This window comes from Martes martes (assembly GCF_963455335.1).
Source record: "Martes martes genome assembly, chromosome: 12".
Taxonomy (NCBI): Eukaryota; Metazoa; Chordata; class Mammalia; order Carnivora; family Mustelidae; genus Martes; species Martes martes.
This window is the reverse complement of record NC_137900.1, coordinates 13,171,125-13,194,557: the sequence shown is the minus strand read 5'-3', so window position 1 is coordinate 13,194,557 and position 23,433 is coordinate 13,171,125. Positions and strand designations below refer to the sequence as shown.

Below are 23,433 nucleotides of genomic sequence, written 5' to 3'. Positions count from 1 at the left end.
CGACCCAGCTCAGCCTCTCCAGGCGCCCGACTCCGCTGGACGGCTTGTGATTGGTTGAAGTCCGGCTAAGCTGTGCTGCGTCCCTCCCCCGGCCCGCTCGCAGGCTGGAACCCGGGTCAGCTTGGCATCTTCCTCCAGTCAGTGACCAACTCCTGCTTCAGCGAGCCGTCTGCTCGCCCCCTCGGTTCCCTTCCAGCCTTCCTCCCGCCACCAAAGCTAGCCTCGCGGTGGCAGGCTGAGGAGGAGCAAAGAAAGGAGGATTAAAGAGAAGAAAGACCTGGCTGGGTTTGGCCGGTGTCTGCAGTGCCAGAAAGGGAGGTGGCGGCGGCGGCGGCTGCGACCACGGCCGCGCGGGACGTGAGGCCCGAGAGCCGCCGACGGCGACGGCCGCTCCAGAGCCTCGTGCCGGGGCCGTTAGTCAGCAGAACGCGAACCCGTGTGGAGGAGCAGGGTCGGCGCGAGGCGAGACTCCAGAGCGCGAGCCGGCCCCCTCGGGCGCCGCCGTCCTTCCTCGTCCCGGCGCCGGGGGCTGCAGCCCTCGTCCCCCCTCCTCGGCCGCGCCCGCCCGCAGGCCGGGAGAGTCCGGCGGCGGCGGCGGCAGCAGCAACGTGGGTCGCACCTTGTGGAGGACAGCGCGTCGGCAGAGGCTCTCTCCCTGCCCTTTCTTCCCGACACCTTGGCCGCGGCCCCTCAGGTGCAGGTGCGTGGGGCCGTGGCGGGCCGGGCACTGCGGCCGGGCTCGGGGAGGGGGCGCTAGGCCCGGAGCCGCAGCGCGGGAGGGACGAACCCGGGCCGGGCGGGGGGAGGGGAACGGGAGGCGTCTTTGTTGTTGGCGACCGGGATCCCTCTCGGCGGCGGTGAAAGGCGGGGAAGCCGCTTCGGATCGGGTCTGGTTTTGAGAGGCTTCACTGGTGGTTCCGTGGAGGGGAGAGGTAGGAGAGTCCCTGCGAGCCGGGAGGCTGCGGGAGTCTGGGGGCGGGAGAGAGACGTAAAGCCGGACTGGGAAAAAGGTCTTAGGTCCTCCTTGCGGAGAAGGCTCTCGGTTCACTTGTTTTGCTTTGCTCCCCGCGGACAGAAAGATGGGGTCAGCTTCACATTCTGCTCCCTGGCTCCCCGTGAGGCTGGCGATGCCCGAAAGCCTTCTCCTGAATGTCCTCGTGTGTGCCAGCCTCGATCTGAGATCGAATCGGCCCCGTTCTCGGTGATTTGTGTTCCCGGCGGGCCGTCTTCGGGTTCTTTTTCTCTGGGCTCAACTTGAATCAACTTGAATCTTAACCAGTTTCGAACTCTGTTTTCGAACCCTAGATTGAGCTCCTCAGTAACTGCTTTTGAGCTGGAAAATGAGAGGTTTTGTTTGTAATTTTTTTTTTTTTAACTCTGAAACGAAAGTTCTGTCAAGTTTGAGTGTAGGTTGTGGAGGGCTCCCCCCCACCCCACCCCGCCGCCGCCAAGAAAAGTGAGTTTAACCCCGGCTTTCTGTTAAAAAAAAAAAAAAAAAGGTTCAGAGCTTTGATCCTTGGGGAGATTCTGCCAATGTCAGAATACAGGTTAGGGGGGGTTTTGGGCGATGCTTTGATACAAGTCTACGTGAGGTGGGCTTGATAAGCAAAAAGATAAATAATAGAGCAACAGGGTGACCTTTAAATTTTGGCTCTTTATGGAAAGGTGTTTTCTGTTTAATATATTTCGTAATATCTATGCATATAATACTTCATCCGCAAGATGATTCATTGATTTTTTTTTTAAGACTCCAATAAATGAAAAGAATTTTTGGAGATCTTGTGTCAGCGTTTGGAACAGCCTAATGAGTCTGTATCTGTTTACATTAACAGGAGAACTTAAAATGAACTTTTCTTCATAGTTTGTCTCTTCATATGTTGATGGCATAAACTCATTTGTGTAACATACCTAGTATCTAATCATAACCAATATTTTAATAATCATAATTACCAGTGTTCTTACTTGGGACTGCCCAACTCTGGTTAATTTTTATTGTGAGAGTAAAGATGGTGGCTTAAGGAACAGGGGAGATAGCCATGATTCAATTTACAAAAGAAATAAAATCCCTGTTGTGCAGTAATTGCTTTATTATTTGAGGTCTGTGAGGAAATAAATAGCACTCTCACCCATATTTTGACCTCTCTTTTCTCCTACTCTAGTAGTAATAAGGTTAATTGGGAAGGATGGGATTAGATTTTTAGCAGGCTAGGCAGTTTTAATTTTGTCCCTTGCTGTGCAGGACTGTAGTTAGTAAGTGGCTTGTTTGAGTATCTTTGCCCATTTTGAAATATGTATGAAATGATACCTGACAAGGAATTTCTATTTTCTGTGACCAGATTATCATAAAACATCATGTCAGAATACTGTTTTTGATAAAGAGTGCTTTTCAGTGCAGTTCTCTTATTTTGGTATGAATTTCAATTCCTTGATGAACGATTAGACTAAAGAAATACAGTTACAGTAGGGAGAATGCCTATCCTATGTGCCATCCTCTAAGAATTGATAACTCAGAATTTCTTTCATGTTAAGATTCATGTTGATATTCTTATAATCAGTGATGATGAGAAAATAGAGTGACAAATTGGCTTGTTTGGTTTACTTGTAGATACTCTTTCTAGTATATCCAAGGTTTTTTTCATTCCCAAAAATTCTTCCTTTCCTACCTGTTAAAAAATTCATTTTTTTTATTTATGCCTCTCATTCCTATCTTTGTGAGTTGGGGAGGGAAAATGATGTTATTTGTGACATTTTTACAGATAAAATAAAGCCAAGAGAAGTTAGTTCTTTGAATTGCCCAAAGCTACATAATTTCTAAGAAGCAGAACCTGGGTTTTCTGACTTAGAGTCCTGAATCCTTTGCTTCGGAGCAGTGTTTTCCAACCAGCTGTTCGGACGCAACAGTTTTTGCCAATTCAAATGAAATGAAAATACAGCAATATGAGTATTGGCAACATACAATATAATGAATATTCATGCACCCATTACTCAGTTGGAGAGATAAAAAGACAAAACAAAATGAAGCTTCCTTTGTACTTCAAAAACCCTTCTTAAATCCTACTTCCTCTTCCCCCACCCTCCAGCCACTAACCGGAAATTAGAATGCATCCTTCCTATCCATGTGTTTATACTTAACTACATGCCTTTATGTCCTTGATCATTATGTAGTTTTTCTTTGATTATTTTAAGACTGTTATTTTTAAGACTATTTAAATACGTATTTGTAGCCTGCTTTCTAGATTTATCTATGTTTATTCGGGTAATTCTAGTTTATTTTTACTGCGATAATGGTATGTGTTCCATTATGTGACTATCAGATTTCTCTTATCATTTTAGTATTTTCCAATTGCTTATTAAACACCGTGGGGAATATTCTTGTATATGTTTATTTAGGTACATGTGCAAGACTTCCTCTAGGGCAGTGGTTCTTGAGACTATATCCCATTTTTATAGAAATATTTTATAACTTCTCCAATTCTGCCCTCAAATGAAATTCAAAATAATCAGCAGAAACTTAATGAACTTACAAATCTATAATGAAATTAAAACTTAAATAAATTTACATTATATTTTAAAGTAATGCTCTTACTAAAATGTAAGAATTTATAACACTAATGTATTTCACTGTGTTGATGCTCATACCAAACCACACTTTAATCTTGCTACGAAGTGTGATAGTAGACTAGTAAACGCAGAATTCTGGGAGCTTGTTAGAAATCAGAACCTCAGGACCTACCCTACTGACTCATGCTGAATTTTAACAAGACTCCCAGGTGATGTGTGCGCGCGCACATAAAAATCCAGAAAGCACTGCTGGAAGAAACAGTAGTCAGATACTTTTATACCAATGTTTAGTATCGCCATGAATAGGGTAAACTACTGATGAAAATTATTACTACTATTTATTTAGATTTTATTTATTCATTCGAGACTGGATGTACAGGAGTTGAGGGGTGTGCAGGGGTGGGAGAAGCAGACTTTCTTCTGAGCAGTGAATCTGACTTGGGGCTCTGTCCCAGTACCCTGAGATCATGGCCTAAGCCAAAGGCAGACGCTTAAAAATTGATCTGAGCTACCCAGGCACCCCTACTGATGCAAATTAAAACAGGTGTGTTGAATTGGCTGTTCAAATACTGATGGTGGCATTGTTGTTGATAAATGAGTTTCTGAAATAACAACTATTTTCCGTAACGTTTGGACAAAAAAAATGCAGTCTTCTTTCTTTACACAGTGGTTGCATTTTTAAAAATCATCTATATTAAAGCAATATAAATATACTCTGTGTTAAGTCCTGTTTATAAATATCTGACCTTATTTCCCCCACCTCCTCCTCATTCCCTTAAATGAGCAATCAGCAGAATATTCAAAAGTCATGAGAGGAGACAGGGGGCAGCATTATTGTTTGTATGCACCAAGAGTGCCTGGCATCCCTGGAAGCTGTTCAGTAGTGCCCCATTTGTTAAACAACTAAAAAGCCATCATCGAGATTTCCCTGGGAAGTCTAAAGAGCGCTAGAACAAAGGTTATGTATGAGCAACTTCTTTAACCTATTGGATAACCACCAGTTTTCTCTCAAGTGTTTCTATCAGTAATGGATGAGGGTATCTATTTTCCCACCTTTCAAATACTTTATTAGACTTCTCATGGTTTGCCATGCTGAGGAGTATGTGAAGGATGGTACCTCATTGGAATTTTCATTTGCATGGCCCCAGTTAGTCCTGTAGTTGAGAAGACTTTTATTTTGGGGGGCATTCATGTTCCTTTTCTGTGAATTGCTTATTTGTTTTTCCTTTAAAGATTTTATTTATTATTTATTTGACAGAGAGAGATCCCAATAGACAGAGGCAGGCAGAGGCAGAGAGAGAGAGAGGGAAGCAGGCTCCCTGCCAAGCAGAGAGCCTGATGCGGGACTTGATCCCAGGACTCTGAGATCATGACCTGAGCCGAAGGCAGCGGCTTAACCCACTGAGCCACCCAGGCACCCTGTTTTTCCTTTAATGGGATTGTTTATCTTATTGATTTGTAAATGCTTTTTATGTATTCTGGATAACAGTGCTTGGTAGCCTTTACAAATATCTTCTAGTCTGTAACTGTCTTTGCATTTTACATATGGTGTGTTTGGGCTTCTGGGTGGCATCTGCCTTCAGTTCAGGTCATGATCCCAGGATCCTGGGATTGAGTCCCATATTGGGCTCCCTGCTCAGCGTGAATCCTGCTTCTCCCTCTGCCTCTCTCTCCCCCTCTCTCTCTCATGAATAAATAAAATCTTAAAAAGTAAATAAATAAAGTGTCTTTAGGACTTAACGTTCTTAATTTTAAAGTCAAATATATTTTTTAATGATTTAAGTAGTCTCTTACAGCCTGGGGGACTTGAACTCATGACCCTAAGATTGAGTCGCATGCTCTACTGACCGAGCTAGCCAAGTGCTCCTAGTCAAATGTATTTTATGATTGTGCTTTTTCTCTCTCTCTCTTTAAAGATTTTATTTATTTATTGGACAGAGATCACAAGTAGGCAGAGAGGCAGGCAGAGAGAGAGGAGGAAGCAGGCTCCCTGCTGAGCAGAGAGCCCGATGTGGCTCATGACCTGAGCTGAAGGCAGAGGCTTTAACCCACTGAGCCACCCAGGAGCCCCTGTGCTTTTTTCTCTTTAAAGGAAGTCTTTTCTATCCTGAGGTTGTAGAGATTCTGATAACAGCTTTTTAAAGTATTTTTTATATTTAGATATTTAATTCACATGGGACTGTTTTTATATAACGAGGTGTATGTGAATCTAAATTTATTCAATAAAATCACTAGCCTCCATAGTGATACTGTTTTTATGTGATGTGTTCTGGAATTAGTGATAGTAGATTGTATTTAATTTTTAATATTCCTTTGCGGCAAAATTAAAATTTGGCAACTCTGTCATTCGAACGTCTTAAAATTTAACTAATTTTTGAAATTCCTTAGTTTTGGGAACCACTGCTTTAGGGTACTTTAATTCCCATGCTGCGTATGTGCCACAAATTCAGTCTCTAAAGCATCAAAAAAAGTGAGTAGGCACTCTTTTTAAGTACTGATCTTTAATTGTCATTTGCATCCTTCACATTTAAGTTTGTTTTACTTGTGTCTTCATCACTTTTTACTGGAATTTTTTTAAAGATTTTTACTCTTTTATGCATTTGACAGAGAGAGTACAAGCAGGGGGAGCAGCAGGCAGAGGGAGAAGCAGGCTTTCCCCTGAGCAGGGAGCCCCATGCCTAAGGCAGATGCTTAACCAATTGAGCCGCCCAGGCCCCCTGACAGTATAGTCTTTCAGTTAAATGTGTATATACTTAATAAGTTGTGTGAACGTGGACAAATTAAACTGAGTTAAACCTGAAGCCTTGATTTCTTCAAGTATTAAGGATGACAACCTGAGCAAAGCATTATTAAGATTAAAGGAGATAACAAGTGAAAACACCTACCTCTTACCCCCATCTAGTTCTCATGTGGCACTCTGTATTTTTATCATTTAGCATTTATCACAGTGTAATTACCTGTCACCAGTTGATAAATTTTATCCCACCTCTTCTGAAATACTAATGAAAAGAACCAGTGTTATATTTTATTAACATATATTTGTTTGTAAACGATCTTTAACCCTTTTTTATGTGAAAATCCTCAGATTTCTTGAGAAAATGTTTTGTATTTAAGACGTCTTTGTGCTGGAGCTTCAAAATGCGTTACAGGCATTACCTCATTGATCACCACACACCATCTTTGTGATGGGAGGCAGTGCATACGTATCATCTTGCACTTGGAATGAATTGAAGCTGCTAAATGGTATAAAGTGACACACAAAGTCAAGGAGAATTTGGATGAAATTTGATTACATTTGGTTATATTTTTCCCTGTGCTCCTTTTTTCCCTTTCTGCAATACTGCTAAAATTGACTCTCTATAAAAGCTTGAAAAAAAAGGTGTAACTTAGGTTACATTGTTAGATTGTGTGGCCTTTGGAAAATCATTATGACACAAACAATATTTTAGTTACGACTTTATTTTCCATTTTCCCACATGAAGCTTTGCTTAGTATCTAAGGAGATAGTGTTAGAATTGGCAATAGAGGGGCGCCTGGGTGGCTTAGTCATTAACCTTCTGCCTTTCAGGTCATGATCCTGGGGTCCTAGGATTGAGCCCCACATTGCCCAACATGGGGCTCCCTGCTCAGCAACAGGATGCCTGCTTCTTCCTCTCCCCCTGCTTGTGTTCCCTCTCTTGCTGTGTCTCTGTCAAATAAATAAATAAAATCTTAAAAAAAAAAAAAGAATTGACAGTAAAGTTGGAGGTCTTCACTTTTATAAATACATACTGCTTAAGAAATTCAAACGTTATGGTTGTCTTGGACTATTAAACATTTTTAAGATGTTTAAGATTAAAAGAATAGGATTAAGAAAATAAGTGTATGCTTAGTGTAGGTCAGGGTAAAAAAAAAAGGGGGGGGTTGAAATAACCTCATTAACTTGGTGTAAGCAGATCTGCATTATAACCTCAACAAACCCAAACCCAAAGTAGAGCAAGAGTGCCTCCAGGAACAAAAGTAGAAGACGTTATTTTATCAGTTGCAGTAAATTTGTTTGGCTTCCGAATTCAGATTGTTCTTAAATGTGTTTCTAAAATTAAAATCGGGGCGCCTGGGTGGCTCAGTGGGTTAAAGCCTCTGCCTTCAGCTCAGGTCATGATCCCAGGGTCCTGGGACCAAGCCCCACATCGGGCTCCCTGCTCCGCAGGGAACCTGCTTCCTCCTCTCTCTCTGCCTGCCTCTCTGCCTACTTGTGATCTCTGTCAAATAAATAAAATATTTTTAAAAAATTAAAATCAATTGAAATAATCCCTCTAATAAACTTTTCCCAAACATGCCATCCACCAACTGTGACCTAGGTATTTTAATTTTTACTTTCTAGCTTAGCCATCCCCAACCCCAAGAGTAAAAATTATTCTTTGCACATCAGTTATTACCAAGAAAATAATGCCATTCAGTAACTAGTGTTGGCAAGCTTATAACTGAAACACTGTGGGTTACATTTTGTTCAGAGCTTTTTAAAAGACCTTAACAACATTTGTATTAATAAAGATTTAGGGCAGTAAAGTTTAATAAGAGTGAGGGGAACTTTAAAAAATTATGCATTAAGGACATTCAGATAAAATCCTCTAGGGTAATTGTTCTCAATTCTTTTGTTAGAATTCGTAAGAAAGACATTTTGCTTCATGATTTGATACAGAAAAAGGAGTTTCATTGAAAAGATTAAATCCATCAGCATGAGCATTCTTGAGGGGAGATTTTTTCCTCCTAGAGAAAGAAGTAAAACTTAAATAGAGGGCTTAAAAAACAGTAGAAGTTGTTTCATTTATATGTAGAGGAAGTGATTGAGTTGGGGGAGATTTAAGCAATAGTGAAGGAACAGTATGCACAAAGCCATAGAGGGAAGAAAGAATAGGTCTCTCATTGAAGAATAGTATGTTCAGTAGAATGGATGAATAGGGAAGTGCTCAGAAGTAAGGTTAGAGACTGGGATGCAGAGAGGGGGAGGGGATCATATATGGCATACTAAAGTATTTAATTTATTCAAGAGGACTGTAAGGCCCATTGAAAGATTTAAACAGGAAAGTGACATCACCTGGCCACAGTGTGGAGTGTGGATTAGAAGAGTATGAGATAGATGTTAGTAAGAGGCTTTATAATGTTAAATGCAAAGCAGTTGAGCAAAGATGTAGCCTAGGGAATGGAGAAAGATACAATACAGGCCTTGCTTGAATGGGGGGAATGAAGAGAGGAAAAGGAAGGAGAGGGAAAACAGATAGTCAGGGTCTGTAGCTTAGGGGAGAAGTCTGTGCTAGAGATTTTAAGTTTTTAGATTTAGGCCTCATTAGTGTGTAAGAGGTAATTAAAGCTGTGGGTACAATTGAGATAAAAAGACTAGAAAACAAAAGACAGAAGTAGTAGTTAAACCCATGGCTTTGGGTGAGAAACAAAAGAAGACAAAAGGCTAATCTGCAAAAGTAATAATAAAACCTTTGAAGAGGTCACCAGAAAAACCAAGATTGGAAGTTAGTTTCAAGAAGGAAAGAAGGGACAGTGGTATTTAATGCCACAAAGTGATTGTGTAGATTGAAGACTAAGAAGTATCCAATGCACTTTGAAAAAAAAATTTTTTTTTAAGATTTTGTTTATCTATTTGAGAGAGTACTCTAGAGCACATGCATGAGTGGGATTGAGGGGCAGAGGGAGAGGGAGAAGCAAAATCCCAGCTGAGTGGGGAGCCTGACCAGGGCTTGATCACCTGGGATCATGACCTGAGTTGAAAGCAGATGTTCAACTGACTGAACCACCCAGGTGTCCCTGCACTTTGAAATTTTAAGAGGTTATTGGTAATCTTAAATGGGTCAACAGTTTTATGATAGATGTTAGATCACAGTTCATTTGGGACCTATTGTAGAAGAGAGGGAAGTGAGAATTTTAAAAGTTTGATTCAGGGTAATTAGAATCTAGATGGAGATATACCCACTTTTTTTTTTTTTTTTTTTTTTAAAGAGGAGAGTCTTAAATATGTTTGTAAACAGAAGATATGGGCCAGTAGAGCAGGAGAGGCTGTGAGGATATGGGAAACAGGATAATTGATTAAACAGGGTCTCTGAAGATGCCAGAAGCATTGGAACAATCTGTTGTTGGAACACACTGGAACAATGTGTTGGAGGGATTTGTCATGAGGGAGTGAGACTTTAAAGGAGTGAAAAGGCAATCAGGATTCAGTGAATTGATTTCTAGGGTTCACGAAGAGATTATCAAATATGTGCCTGTCTGTTCCAAGTAAAAAGATTTTTCTGAATCTAGTATGCTGGGAATTTAGGTGTTCCTCATTTAATGTTCTTAGCAAGTCTGCAAAGTTTACAGATAAGAAAAATTGAGGCTCAGAGAAGATGTCTAAAGCTATGCAACTAGAAGGTAACTCAGCTCTGATTTGATTGCATTTATGCCTAGTTCCAGAGCTTAGTACTAAAACTTTTTTTAAGGGCCAAATTCCCCAAAAAAGGAAAACAGTAAGAGGCTTCTAATTTTAAGTTTTGCCCAGTGAAATCACTTCAGAAAGAATTTTTAAACTTAGTGCCTTCTACAATTTTTAAAATTTTTTACATGTTTTCTTTTTCACAAAAAGATATATTTTAACAAAAATAGAAAGGACATAATGTCCAAATAAATAGAAGGAAAACCTTTGAAATCATAAAGCCCACTACTCTTGTCCATAGCTTTTCTCATTTTTCCAAAGAATAACTTTATCGACAACCAGTACCAGTCCTCAAACCACCCTTTCCAAAAGACTCTTGAAAGTTTTACAAGTAAAAATATATAGTACATTGTTACTTCAGTTGTTAGAGTTAAACATTTATATTAAAAAAAACTCAATATTGTATTTTCCCACCTTGCTAGGAACTTTCATATTTTGTTTTGCTGCAAGTTGATTTCTAAGGGTTCTCATTACCAAACCTCTTTATTTTATTTTATTTATTTATTTGACAGAGAGATCAGAAGTAGGCAGAGAGGCAGGTGGGGGGAGGGTGGGAAGCAGGCTCCCCGCTGAGCAGAGAGCCTGATTCGGGGCTCCCCCCTACCCCCTCATCCCAGGACCCTGGGATCATGACTGAGCCGCCAAAGGCAGGAACTTAACCTACTGAGCCACCCAGGCGCCCCTACCGAACTTCTAAGAAATAAATAAAATGACTAATAAACTGAAGCAACTCTAAGAAAATATATAGCATTAATTCCTGAACAATTTCCTTCTATTAACTTTTTAGATACTTTTGGGTTTATTATGGTTTATTTTTTCAATTGCTGAAAGCCATTGTAGATCCAAATTTTTTATTATTTTTGTCTAATTTTTAAGTAATCTCTATACCCAGTGTGGGGCTTGAATTATGATCCTGAGATAAGGAGTTTCGTGCTATACTGATCTAGCCAGCCAAATGCCCCAAAGTGTTTTCAGAAATAGGAAATCAAATTGCTCTAACATACCATTGCTTACTACCTTAACATGTCCCTGTTTGGGAATGTTCTCCTGTGTGCATAAACTTACTTGCTTATAGAAATTTAAGCATTGCCTAATCAACTATAACAGCACATCTTTTTTTTTTTTTTTTAAGATTTTTATTTATTTATTTGGCAGAGAGAGAGGGGAAGCAGGCTCCCCGAAGAGCAGAGAGCCTGAGTGGGGGCCAATCCCAGGACTGCGAGATCATGACCTGAGCTGAAGGCAGAGGCCCATCCCACTGAGCCACCCAGGCACCCCTAACAGCACATCTTCAATCAACACATTTGTAATTCTCTTTTTTTTTTAAGTTCTTATTTAGGGGTGCCTGTGTTGCTCAGTCAGTTAAGCATCTGCCTTCAGCTCAGGTCATGATCCCAGGGTTCTGGGATGGAGCCCCGCATTGGGCTCCCTGCTTAGCAGAGAGCCTGCTTCTCCCTCTTCCCTCTAACTGCTGCTCTGCCTACTTGTGCTCTTTCTATGTCAAATAAGTGAATAAAATCTTTAAAATAAAAATAGAAGATTTTATTTATTTGCTAGAGAGAGAGAACAAGCAGGGGAAGGGGCAGGCAGAGGGAGAGGGCTAAGTGGGCTCCCCACTGAGCTAGGAACCCAGTGCCATGTGGGACTCCATCCCAGGACCCTGGGATCCTGACCTGAGCCAAAGGCAGACACTTAACCTACTGCACCACCCCATGAACCCCTGTGTAACTCATTTTTTAGGATCCCTACCAAAGTGAAAAACAGAGCTAGGTTCCATGTTTTGTTTTGTTTTTAAGATTTTATTTGTTTATTTGACAGACAGAGATCACAAGTAGGCAGAGAAGCAGGCAGAGAGAGAGGAGGAAGCAGGCTCCCTGCTGAGCAGAGCGCTTAATGCAGGGCTCGATGCCAGGACCCTGGGATCATGACCTGAGGCAAAGGCAGAGGCTTTAACCCACTGAGCCACCCAGGCACCCCGGTTCATGTTCTTTAAGTCTGAAGTTCTGCTTCTCACTTTGATGGTACTGGAAAGCAATGAGAGTAATACAGAAAAAAAATCAAAGTTCAGAGGCTTATAGCCGCCATTATTGCTAACATTTTCCTCTCCTAAGTCCTGAAGGTATGAAGATGGTTAGCAAGACGTTTGCTGATACTCCCTGATGTTGATGCTAAAGATGGAAAAGGGAAGAACTTCTTAGCATCTGAGTATCCCAATCACTGGGTATTAACTTTTGAGTGAGGGTAGGCTCCACCACCTGAGGTCTTCGCAGCTGTAGTTGACTGCCCTAACTAGATGGATAAGTCATCTTCAAAGTCATCCTCAAAGACAAATTTGCTTCTTTTTAAGGTGGTGTCAGGGCTTTTGATTACTATGTTATTGCTATGCTGTACTTGGGGACTACGGGAGCAAATCACTTATTTTAAATGCCCAAACCAACCATTTTCGCAGGGTCCTGGGCTGTACTCAGCGAGGAGTCTTTGAGTTTCTCTCCCTCTGCCCTTTCCTCCCTCCTTTCTTTCCCTCTTAATAAACAAATCATTTAAAGTTTAAATGCCTGAACCACTTAAAAATGATTGCTTCAAGGTTTAAATCCTTCTCTTTAGCACACATCTTATCCCCAAAAGAAGCCCTCAGTCAAACACAAGAAAATGTTCAATTTCTGCCAGTAGGAAAAATTACCTCTCCAAAATAATTAATGAGTACCAGGTTCTTTAAAATGGCCTCCCAAAGTAATCAGTTGGGAAACATTTCAACTTTTTTTTCTTTTTGGCCAACCATCAAATAACCCCTTTTTTTTTTAATTTTTTTTAAAATTTATTTATTAGAGAGAGAGCGAGCACAGGCAGACAGAGTGGTAGGCAGAGGCAGAGGAAGAAGCAGGCTCCCCACTGAGCAAGGAGCCCGATATGGGACTCGATCCCAGGACGCTGGGATCATGACCTGAGCCGAAGGCAGCCGCTTAACCAACTGAGCCACCCAGGCTTCCCCAAATAACCCTTTAAATAAAGGATTTTCCGGGGCGCCTGGGTGGCTCAGTGGGTTAAAGCCTCTGCCTGCAGCTCAGGTCATGATCCCAGGGTCCTAGGATGGAGCCCTGCATTAAGTGCTCTGCTCAGCAGGGAGCCTGCTTCCTCCTCTCTCTGCCTGTCTTTCTGCCTACTTGTGATCTCTGTCTGTCAAATAAATAAATAAAATCTTAAGAAGTAAATAAATAAATAAAGGATTTTCCAACCTCCATGAGTTGTCAAAGGACACTCGTGATATAAATTGACAAATAAAAATACAGTATTACCACCTTATAATCAGGAAATTGATTTGCTATTTTGCAGTTAATGGGCTTTAACCAGATAAAACATCTTTAGTAATTTGTACATGTGTTAATTATACCCATATTAATGGTCTGTCTATTTAATAACTACCTTTCTTAAGGATTTTATATCCATCAGAAGGTGTTTTTTTTAATGCATAGAGTGCAGTGTAAATAGAAATATAATTTGTAATTACGATTTCCAAAAAGATCCAAGTGTGAATACTGGTTCAGAACAACAAAACAGAATCTATTTTGATTATATTTAGCATTATCTAGGGTTTTTTTTTTTAAGATTTTATTTATTTGACGCAGAGAGCAAGAGAGAGAATATAAGCAGAAGGAGTAGGAGAGGGAGAAGCAGGCTTCCCACGGAGCAGGGAGCCCCATGCAGGGCTTGATCCCAGGACCCTGGGATCATGATCTGAGCCAAACGCAGCTGCTTAACGACTGAGCCACCCAGGTACCCCATTATCTCGGTTTATATTCTGTCAATTCTTTAGGTATAACTCCAAGTTCTTATTTTCTTGACTCTTTCGTTTAGATTGTTATTAATCAGGTACTTTGTATGTAGTGCTAAAGAAAACACATGGTCAGTGACTGCATAGTAAAGACAATAGGTATTTATCAAGTAAGTTCACAGGTGACTATGTGGCAAGGATCACTATTTTCTTTCTTTTTTTTTTTTTTAAAGATTTTATTTATTTATTTGACAGAGATCACAAGTAGGCAGAGAGGCAGGCAGGGGTGGAGGAAGCAGACTCCCTGCTGAGCAGAGAGCGAGATCCCAGGACCCTGAGATCGTGACCTGAGCTGAAGGCAGAGGCTTAACCCACTGAGGTACCCAGGCACCCCAAGGATGCAATTTTCAACTGTAAAGGAAAAGAACTGGGAGCTGTAATAAAGAATAACCTTAGGTGTGCCTGAGTGGCTCACTCAGTTAAGCGTCTACCTTTGGCTCAGGTCATTATCCTGGGGTTCTGGGATCAAGTTGTGCGTGGGGTTCCCTGCTCCGTGGGGAGTCTGCTTCTCCTCTTCCTTCTCCCTCACTCTCTGCCACTCTCCCCGCTTGTGCTCTCTTGCTCTCTCTCAAATAAATAAAATCTTAAAAAAAATAAAGAATAATCTAGATTTGAGGTTCACAAGATCTCTCAGAAAAGGGACATTTGAGATTGGAATAATGAGAACTCAGGTAGAGTGTGTGCAAACCCTGAAGTGGAAACCGCTTTCATGAAAATGGATGTTGGGGAGGGAGACAATAACCCTAAGTGATGAAAGGAGAGTGTATCAAGATAAATTTGGAAAGATAAGCAAAGGCCAGATCCTGCAAGGCCTTTAAGGACTTCTAGAGAAGTTAGATTATTACAAGTACATAGCAAGACCATAGAGGAGTTCTTAAGTTATCACCTGGTAGGATGGGTGGAACATATGAGTGGGAGAAAATCATACTTAATCTCCGCTATTTTCCATTTTTTTGTTTATTAACACGTTTTGAGTTCTTCTGTTTTCTTACTCTGCATAACCCTGGTCAGTCCTTTTCATTTGTAAAAGCTGGGAACTACAATAAAAGCATAGAAAAGTAACAAGTAAATCAAGAGATTTGTATGTGTTTTCATCTATAATTAAGGATGATAGGGGCACCTGGGTGGCTCAGTGGGTTAAAGCCTCTGCCTTCGGCTCAGGTCATGATCCCGGGGTCCTGGGATCGAGCCCCACGTCGGGCTGTCTGCTCCGCGGGGAGCCTGCTTCCTCTTCTCACTTTCTCTGCCTGCCTCTCTGCCTACTTGTGATCTCTGTCTGTCAAATAAATAAATAAAATCTTAAAAAAAAAAAAAGGATGATAGAAATTAAATGACTTCTCAATTGAACGCTTGTATTTATACTTTAAGATACTGAGGCCAATGTAAACTCCTGCTATTTGATACTGTTTTGGTTTATATTTAGTAATGCTCCCATAGGTTTCCTTTTTTTCTTTAGAAATGTCATATTTAGAAACTTTTTATATTCTTGGTATTCTTTTTTTTTTTTTTTTTTAGATTTTATTTATTTATTTATTTGACAGAGAGAGAGAGAGAGAGAGACGCGTGCGAGAGAGGGAACTCGAGCACAGGGAATGGGAGAGGGAGAAGCAGGCTTCCGGCAGAGCAGGGAGCCCTGTGCGGGGCTCAATCTGGGGACCCTGGGATCATGACTGGAGCCAAAGGCAGATGCCCTATGGCTGAGGCACCCAGGTGCCTCTATTCTTGGTATTCTTTTTTTAATTAAAAAAAAAATTTTTTTTATGATTTTATTTATTTGACAGACAGATCACAAGTAGGCAGAGGCAGGCAGAGAGAGAGGGGAAGCAGGCTCCCTGCCAAGCAGAAGGCCCAGTGCGGGGCTTGACCCCAGGACCCTGGGATCATGACCTGAGCCAAAGGCTTTAACCCACTGAGCCACCCAGGTGCCCCTATTCTTGGTATTCTTAATAGATTTCTCTCTTGGGGCACCTGGGTGGCTCAGTGAGTTAAGTCTCAGCCTTCTGGTTCAAGTCATGATCTCAGGGTCCTGGGATGGAGCCCCTCAGCGGGGAGCCTGCTTCCCCCCCCCCCCTTTCTGCCTGCTTCTCTGCCTACTTGTGATCTCTGTCTATCAAATAAATAAATAAACTCTTTAAAAAAAAAAAAAGTCTACAATATTCACTTGTTTCGGGGCGCCTGGGTGGCTCAGTGGGTTAAAGCCTCTGCTTTCAGCTCAGGTCATGATCCCAGAGTCCTGGGATCAAGCCCATGTTGGGCTCTCTGCTCAGCAGGGAGCCTGCTTCCCTTCCTCTCTCTCTGCCTGCCTCTCTGCCTACATGTGATCTCTGTCAAATAAATAAAATCTTAAAAAAAAAAATTCACTTGTTTTTTTGCTACTTGCCTCTTCAAGAGGAGAACATAAGGCAAAATTTTTATTTACTAAAACATCCAATAAATCAAGATTATCTTTATTTTGCAAAGTAGAAAGTTATGTTACTGATGTAGAGAAACAATTACTTTTAAACATAGTTGAGTATTGATATTTAACTGAAGGATGTGGTTTCCACATTTTGCAATATGATAACCATTTGTTCATTTTCTACTTTCTTAATAGTGTGTTTGGCATACCTCCGTGTAGTAGGTTGAAATGTGTGCCTGTTTGAGGCTTGTTTTTGACAATTTAAATTTGTAATCTTTAAATAAAGTTACTAAGTTCCTGTACTCTACTTAAGTCATTGGTACATAGGCTTTTATGCAGTTTCCTAAACAACTGCATCATCCTAATACATGTGTTAAGGAACTACAGTGGTTTCTATACCTTGTTGAGCAGAGATTTGTTTTTAAATTTTTCCTTTTTCTAATTCTTCCCTGTCCCAATTTTTTCTCCTTCTTTCTACTACGCACCCTTTTCTTTTGTTCTCTCACTATCATACTTTTACCTGTATTATTGTCCCAGCCTAGAGAATTTTCCCTTTGCTTTTGGAAATCACATCCTAGTTTAAAGTTCTAATTTTTTTTTTTTCTAATTACGGATACCTACTTTTGTCTGATTTCTGAAACTTAAAATCTACCCCACATTAAATAATACTTAATTTTTATAAGATGAAAAGATGCTGTACATTGATTTATTAATAATAAATTATAATATTCATTTATTCATTATAGTACATTTGAAATGTTGACTACCAATTTACAAAAGAGCACATGAATTTAGAATTCAGAGAGACTTGAATGAACATGAGGCCAGTTACCTTAATGTTTTCAAATGAGGAAACAGACTCAGCAGTTAAGTGACTTCTCTAAAGTCTGGAAGAATTTAAACTGAGTCCTAATTTAATAAATACGTTTTTGTTTTCTTTAGGCATTTAAACCTTTTTTTTTTTTTTTGAAATATTCTAGTTTGTGTTACGTGCTCCTTAAGAAAATGTATGCAAAAGGTAAAATTTTCATGTTTGAAGAAACGTTGACAGAAATGTTGATTTGTTGGGATAGGAAAAGTATTAGGCACAAGTGAGGGTGACAGGTATTTACGACACATTTTATAGGAGTAGTGGTAATTTCTTCACAGTTTTACTTACTGCTGAGTTTAGCTAAGGAAAAGCAGTTAGCAAGCAGAAGAAATGGAAGTGGTGGCGATGGCAGTTTGTGGAGGTGGCCAGACTGTTGGTAGACAAACTGAAGGCCATATTAAGTAAGAATTGACTGACTTGTTACACAATCTGTGTAAAGAGAGGCAGTGTTCTTGTTAAGGAATATAATACTTATATTGAGACTGCATAAATTCCATAATCCCCCTTTTATCCCTATAAAAAGGCCTTGTGTATCATTTATATGGAGAAGGGATTGATAGATAAGAGGAATATACTTTCATGCTTCTTATCATGCAGTTCTGTGGTTTGTTTTCCACGTGGTTGGTAAAAATACCTTTTTCAAAATTATTGTTTGTAGGAACAGTTGAAATTGTACTCTGATCTACTCTGCAGCCATGTGGTTTGGGGTTTTGGTGTTTTGTTTTTTGTTTTTTGTTTTTTTAATGCTGAAACAGATTTATATCTGCCCCCACTTCTCTGTGCTGCTTTATTAAGTAAGTGGTAGGGTAACACTAACTTAATTAAAATAACTGAAATCTGGGGCGCCTGGGTGGCTCAGTCAGTTAAGCGTCTGCGTTTGGCTCAGATCATGATCCCAGGGTCCTGAAATGAAGCCCTGCATCATGCTCCTTGCTCCAGGAGGAGCCTGCTTCTCCCTCTCTTTGCCCTCCATTCCCCCTGCTTGTGCTCACTCTCTCTGTCAAATAAACAAAATATAATTAATAAGTAATTGAAATCTCACTCCTTCACCAAGTAAACATTCTTAAGAGTTTATATCTCAACCTGGCGATTCACAGACCTGTACCCCTGGGGCTAATAATACATTATATGTTTATTAAAAATTTTTTTAAAAAAGTTTATATCTCAGAACTGGCCTAGTGGAAGAGCCTTTAATTTTGAGAATTAGTGTTTAAACATATATGCAGATTTGACCACTTCCATTTTAAGTGTATCCTATAAGATAGCAGAATGCCATCATAACAAGGAAGGCAGTTGAAATTTCTTTTCTTTCAAAAAGGAGTCTTTGAACAAAAAGTTAAAGCAGAAGGTGGGGCACCAGGGTGGCTCAGTGGGTTAAAGCCTCTGCCTTCGGCTCGGTCATGATCCCAGGGTCCTGGAATCGAGCCTCACATCGGGCGCTCCGCTCCGTGGAGAGCCTGCTTTCTCCTCTCTCTCTGCCTGCCTCTCTGCCTACTTGTGATCTCTGTCTGTCAAATAAATAAATAAAATCTTAAAAAAAAAAAAAAGTTAAAGCAGAAGGTAGAAGCTAAAGAAACCAAGGAAAAGGTAACTGTCAGAGAAATTAGACTCTGGGGGTGCACCCTCATGCACCTTCTCTCTCTCTCTCTCTCTCTCTCTCTCAAATCTTTAAAAAGAAAGGAAGGTTAGACCCTGGATACACTTGATAAGAGGAAAACCCAAAATCCAAAGAACATTTTGGAAGGAATAAATTATTATTTTGTTTCCATTCTATTTAGACACTCTAGTAGTCCTTCTTAGATACTTTATATTTACATTCAAAATTACGAAGCCTACGGGCGCCTGGGTGGCTCAGTCGTTAAGCACCTGCCTTCTGCTCAGGTCATGATCCCAGAGTCCTGAGATCCAGCCCCGCATTGGGTTCCCTGCTCAGTGGAGAGCCTGCTTCCCTCTCCCACTCCCCCTGCCTGTGTTCCCTCTCTGTCTGTGTCTCTCTCTGTCAAATAAATAAATAAAATCTTAAAAAAAAAATTAGGAAGCCTATATGCTAGAATGTAAAGTAAGTGCAATTGAACTCAAGCCTTTGATGTTAGAGATAAGGAGGCTGAGATTCAGGGGGAAATGACTTAGCTGATGTCTCAGAGCTAGTTGGTATCAGAACAGGGAGTAGAAACTTTTCTAATTCATAGACCAGGGTTCTTTATGCTATACCACAGACCAGTTAATGATTTTTTTTTTATTATTTATTTATTTATTTATTTTTTAAGGCAGGAGGAGGACACCTGGGTGGCTCAGTTTTTTAAGCATCTGCCTTTCCCTCAGATCATAATCTTAGGGTTTTGGGATTGAGTCCTGCCTCAGTTGTTCTTGCTCAACAGGGAGCCTGCTTCTCCCTCTGCCTGCCTGTGACTGACCCTGCTTGGGTGCTTGCACATGCATGGTTGGTCTCTCTCTCTCTCCCTATGACAAATAAATAAATAAAATCTTTTAAAAGACGTCAAAATGAAACCTGATATGTTGTTAAATTTAGACAATATTCAGTGTTTATACCTTTATATGTTCTTCTGATTTTTAAAATAAATAATTTTGTTGACATTTCTTTCTCACTTGTGACAGGAGGCTCATGATTTTATCCAGATACTGCACATTGTTATAGCCTTGGTTTTATGTGTGAGGATGTATTTCTCTGCTAGATAATTGCATATCTCACATGTAACAAGGTTATAAGAAGTTAATAATATGGAGCAGTTAAAGCCTTCTAAGGCAACTGTTAATAGTTTTATAATTTATTGGAGCTTCTGCTTATAGAGAGAAAGAGAGCTGCAGCGTTTCTTAGATTAGTCTTTAAGAAGGGCAAATCAATCTATTAGCATTAATTGGCACTTAAAATCATTTCTGGTTATAAATTTATGTGTCTTCTACGAAACACCAGAAGTTTTCTTATTGTTCCCTACTACTTTGTGGAAATCTACTAGGAGACATCCCATGCCTTATTTTAGTCTAGGATGTTTTCCATATTATCAGCACCAAAGCTCCTAGAAGAGATACAAAAAACTTTTCTAACCTGATTCAACTTCTTCAGCTTGGAAAAAGCACCCTTCTTGTACCATCATGAAAAATGTGTACATGGACTTGATCAATTTTTCTCTATTCTAGTTTTCTTTTTATTTTTCCCATTTGCCTTTTTTTTTTTTTTAAATAGGCTTTAATTCATTTATTTTCTTGTATAAAGTATGTGATGGCCATAGCAGAAGCCTGAGTCCTCTATATGGGGATTCTGGTGTGGGTCATTGCCAGGTGGTCAGTGAATTCCTTTTTTTTTTTTTTTAAGAGTTTATTTATTCATTTGGGAGAGGCAGACTCCCCCACTGAGCCAAGAGTCTAACATGGGGCTCTAATCAGAACCTGGGGAGCCCAACGTAGGGCTCAATCCCAGGACCTGGAGATCATGACTTGAGCCGAAGACAGATGCCCAACCATCTGAGCCCTCCCAGGAGCCCCAGTCAGTGAATTCCTGATAGGGAAACTCTGTGAATGCGGTCTGTTTCCAGAGTTGGGGTGAGCTAGCTGTAAGACTTCGGAATGGCATTAAAAGTGGCCTTGGTGAAGTGGCAGTGCAGTCCCTGGCTGAGGGGCACCTGTCATCTGTACTGGCCACCATCAGTAGCTTCTTGGGTATAGGAGCTGTGGCAGTGCCAGTGCCCCTGGGGCCAGGGATGAGGTGCCACAGTGGCCGGTCACCATGCATGGGACAATGTGGGGCTTGCCGATCTTGTTCCCCAAGTAGCCTCACCACACAGGTCTACGGAAAGCTTGTCAGGGATCATGACCCCACAGATGGCAGCCTCTTTGAACCATTTAACACCTAGAGCGCCGTATCCATTGTCATCTCCAATGGCAACAAATGCCTTGAACTTGGTCCACTGGCCAGCACAGATCTGCTTTTGCACCAGCATAGTCTTCAAAACCTCATCCTTGGTGTCCCCAGGAAAAAAAATCAGTGATCTCAGATTCCTTGATGTGCAAGGAGAAGAAATACATCTCTAGGACTTGATCTTTATGTCCTTCACTAGGTGGCCCAGCTTGGTGATAGGGATCTACTTCTTATCCTCAGCCTTGCCTCTGCAAGCTCTGCAGTCTTGGGGGCTCCGACCACTGCTGCCACCCCAACACTGGATGCTGCTGCAGAAGCCATCATTGTGGCCTTTCATTCCAGGGCCCTCTGCCATTTGGTCTTTTCTCAAAGAAGAAGGATATTTGCCTTTTAAAAGATGGGGAGAGAGTGATAGTCTCTTGTCCTGAGGAAAGGGTTTGTATACGTCTTTTAGAAGATAAACATATATGTTCCTGTTTCTTCAGTTGATATTAGCATGATAATTTTAGTATCATTTTACAAATCTTCTATGGAAAGCTGGCAGACTCTACAAATCTGGCATCTCATTATGTTCACAGACTCAAATTCTAATCCTCTCCTCTTCCCAGTATCTGTAAATCTATATTTTTTTAAAGGTTCTGTTTATTCATGTGAGAGAGTGAGCAAGAGAGAGAAAATGAGCAGGGCCAGAGGGAGAAGCAGGTCCATCTGCTGAGCAGGGAAGCCTCCATGGGGCCTGAGCCAAACGAAGGCAGATGCTTAACAGACTGAGTCACCCAGGCACCCCTGTAAATCTTGTTTTTTAGAATTACAATGTCTTGACCAAGTTCTCTGGAACCTCCACTGGGTAAGGTCAGAACTAGGGATATTCCTTAATGCACAGGTAAAGGCATATCCTGAAACCAAGAATAAGAAGTCTGGGGGCGCCTGGTTGGCTCAATGGGTTAGGCCTCTGCCTTTGGCTCAGGTCATGGTCTCAAGGTCCTGGGATCGAGCCCCGCATCGGGCTCCCGGCTTCGTGGGGAGTCCACTTCTCCCTTTGACCTTCTCCCCTCTCATGCTCTCTGTTACTGTCTCTGTCTCTCTCTCTCAAATAAATCTTTTAAAAAAATATTTTGGACCCTTCTTCTAAAAACTTTGCATATAGTTTGAGGGGTCATTGGACCATAGATATTCTTAATAGTGGTGGTATTTCAGGTAGTTTTCAGGTTTGATCCAAGCTCATGACATGGTGAATTTTCATGGAATTGGTTAAATAAATAGTACCTAGCTCAGAACCATCCAGATAAGGGTTTGTCCATTATCAAGTCTGAGATCAATATTTTGCAATATGTTAACCTGGTAACTGCTACAGAGGTTAGAATAAGAAATAAGCATTTTGTTAGGCATTAGAATATTGACAAGATGGTATCATAGAGGCTAAAGGACTTGATACATTCTTCACATTGCCCAGACTGCAAAGAAAGGTAATGTAGCAATTTTCTACCTTACAGATCAATATTGGCTTAGAGCAAAAATATTTCAAGTTCCTAAAATAAAACTTCTTATTAATTATTAATTTTTATAATGACATAATTATAATAATTAACTTCTTATTAATTATTAATTTTTCAAAAAATTTAAATTTAAGGATTACCTGCAATTCTCCAAGCCTAAAATTTTTTAGACATTTTATATTGGTAGTACTCTGAATATTGGTAGTACTCTGAATCATCACTAAATCAGTTTCCACTCTGTATTTATTAAAAGGTATCTTCTAAAAGTATGGAAATGTATATGAATGGCCCAAGAACAACTGTTTCAAGAAACTAGACTTCCTGAGCTTAAAAAGGTTTCTTCTTTATTTTATTATTAACCAACTGAACAACTTTGTAAATTACCATCTATTTATTAACCCCAAGGATGTGTCTGTCCTTACTGTTATGAACCTTATATGATGAACCAGATAAACCAGATGATGAACCAGATAACATCTTTCATTGCATATCCTTAACATTCAAGTATGCCTACTTCTAGCAATGGCTGCCACACAGAAGTAACTCAAAGACTATGTTAGCTGAGCTTAAGTTTGTAAAACAAATCAAATGAAATAGTATTATCACTAATTTTTCATATTGAAGAATCTAAATTTGCAGTCTTGAAATTTTGGTGAGTTATGAAAGCCAAGCTACTGTTTCTAAAAATGTAATTACATACAGATAGCTCTTATAAAACCTTCATAAATATTAACCTTATTTGACCTCATAACATTCCTGTAAAATAGAGACCATAATCATCCCCCTGGCCCAATTTACAGAAGAAGAAACAAGTTTAAATTTCCCAAGATGACAAATCAGTAAAGCCAAGGTTCATATTCAGCATTTTGGGTCCAGAGTTCATGCTCTTAATTGTGGAGTTAAATTAATGTGTGAGATGGGGCACCTGGGTGGCTCAGTCG

At 40.4% G+C, this 23,433-nt stretch overlaps 1 protein-coding gene across 1 annotated transcript in view; it reads left to right on the top strand.

The window, feature by feature from the left end:
* The first annotated feature begins 84 nt into the window (after window positions 1–84).
* The window catches only part of ABHD17B (abhydrolase domain containing 17B, depalmitoylase), a 55,965-nt gene continuing 32,616 nt past the window's right edge, over window positions 85–23,433 (top strand). The window contains exon 1 of the mRNA XM_080819404.1: window positions 85–700. The gene's annotated coding sequence lies outside the window, so the exon portion shown is untranslated. The remainder of the gene's footprint in view (window positions 701–23,433) is intronic.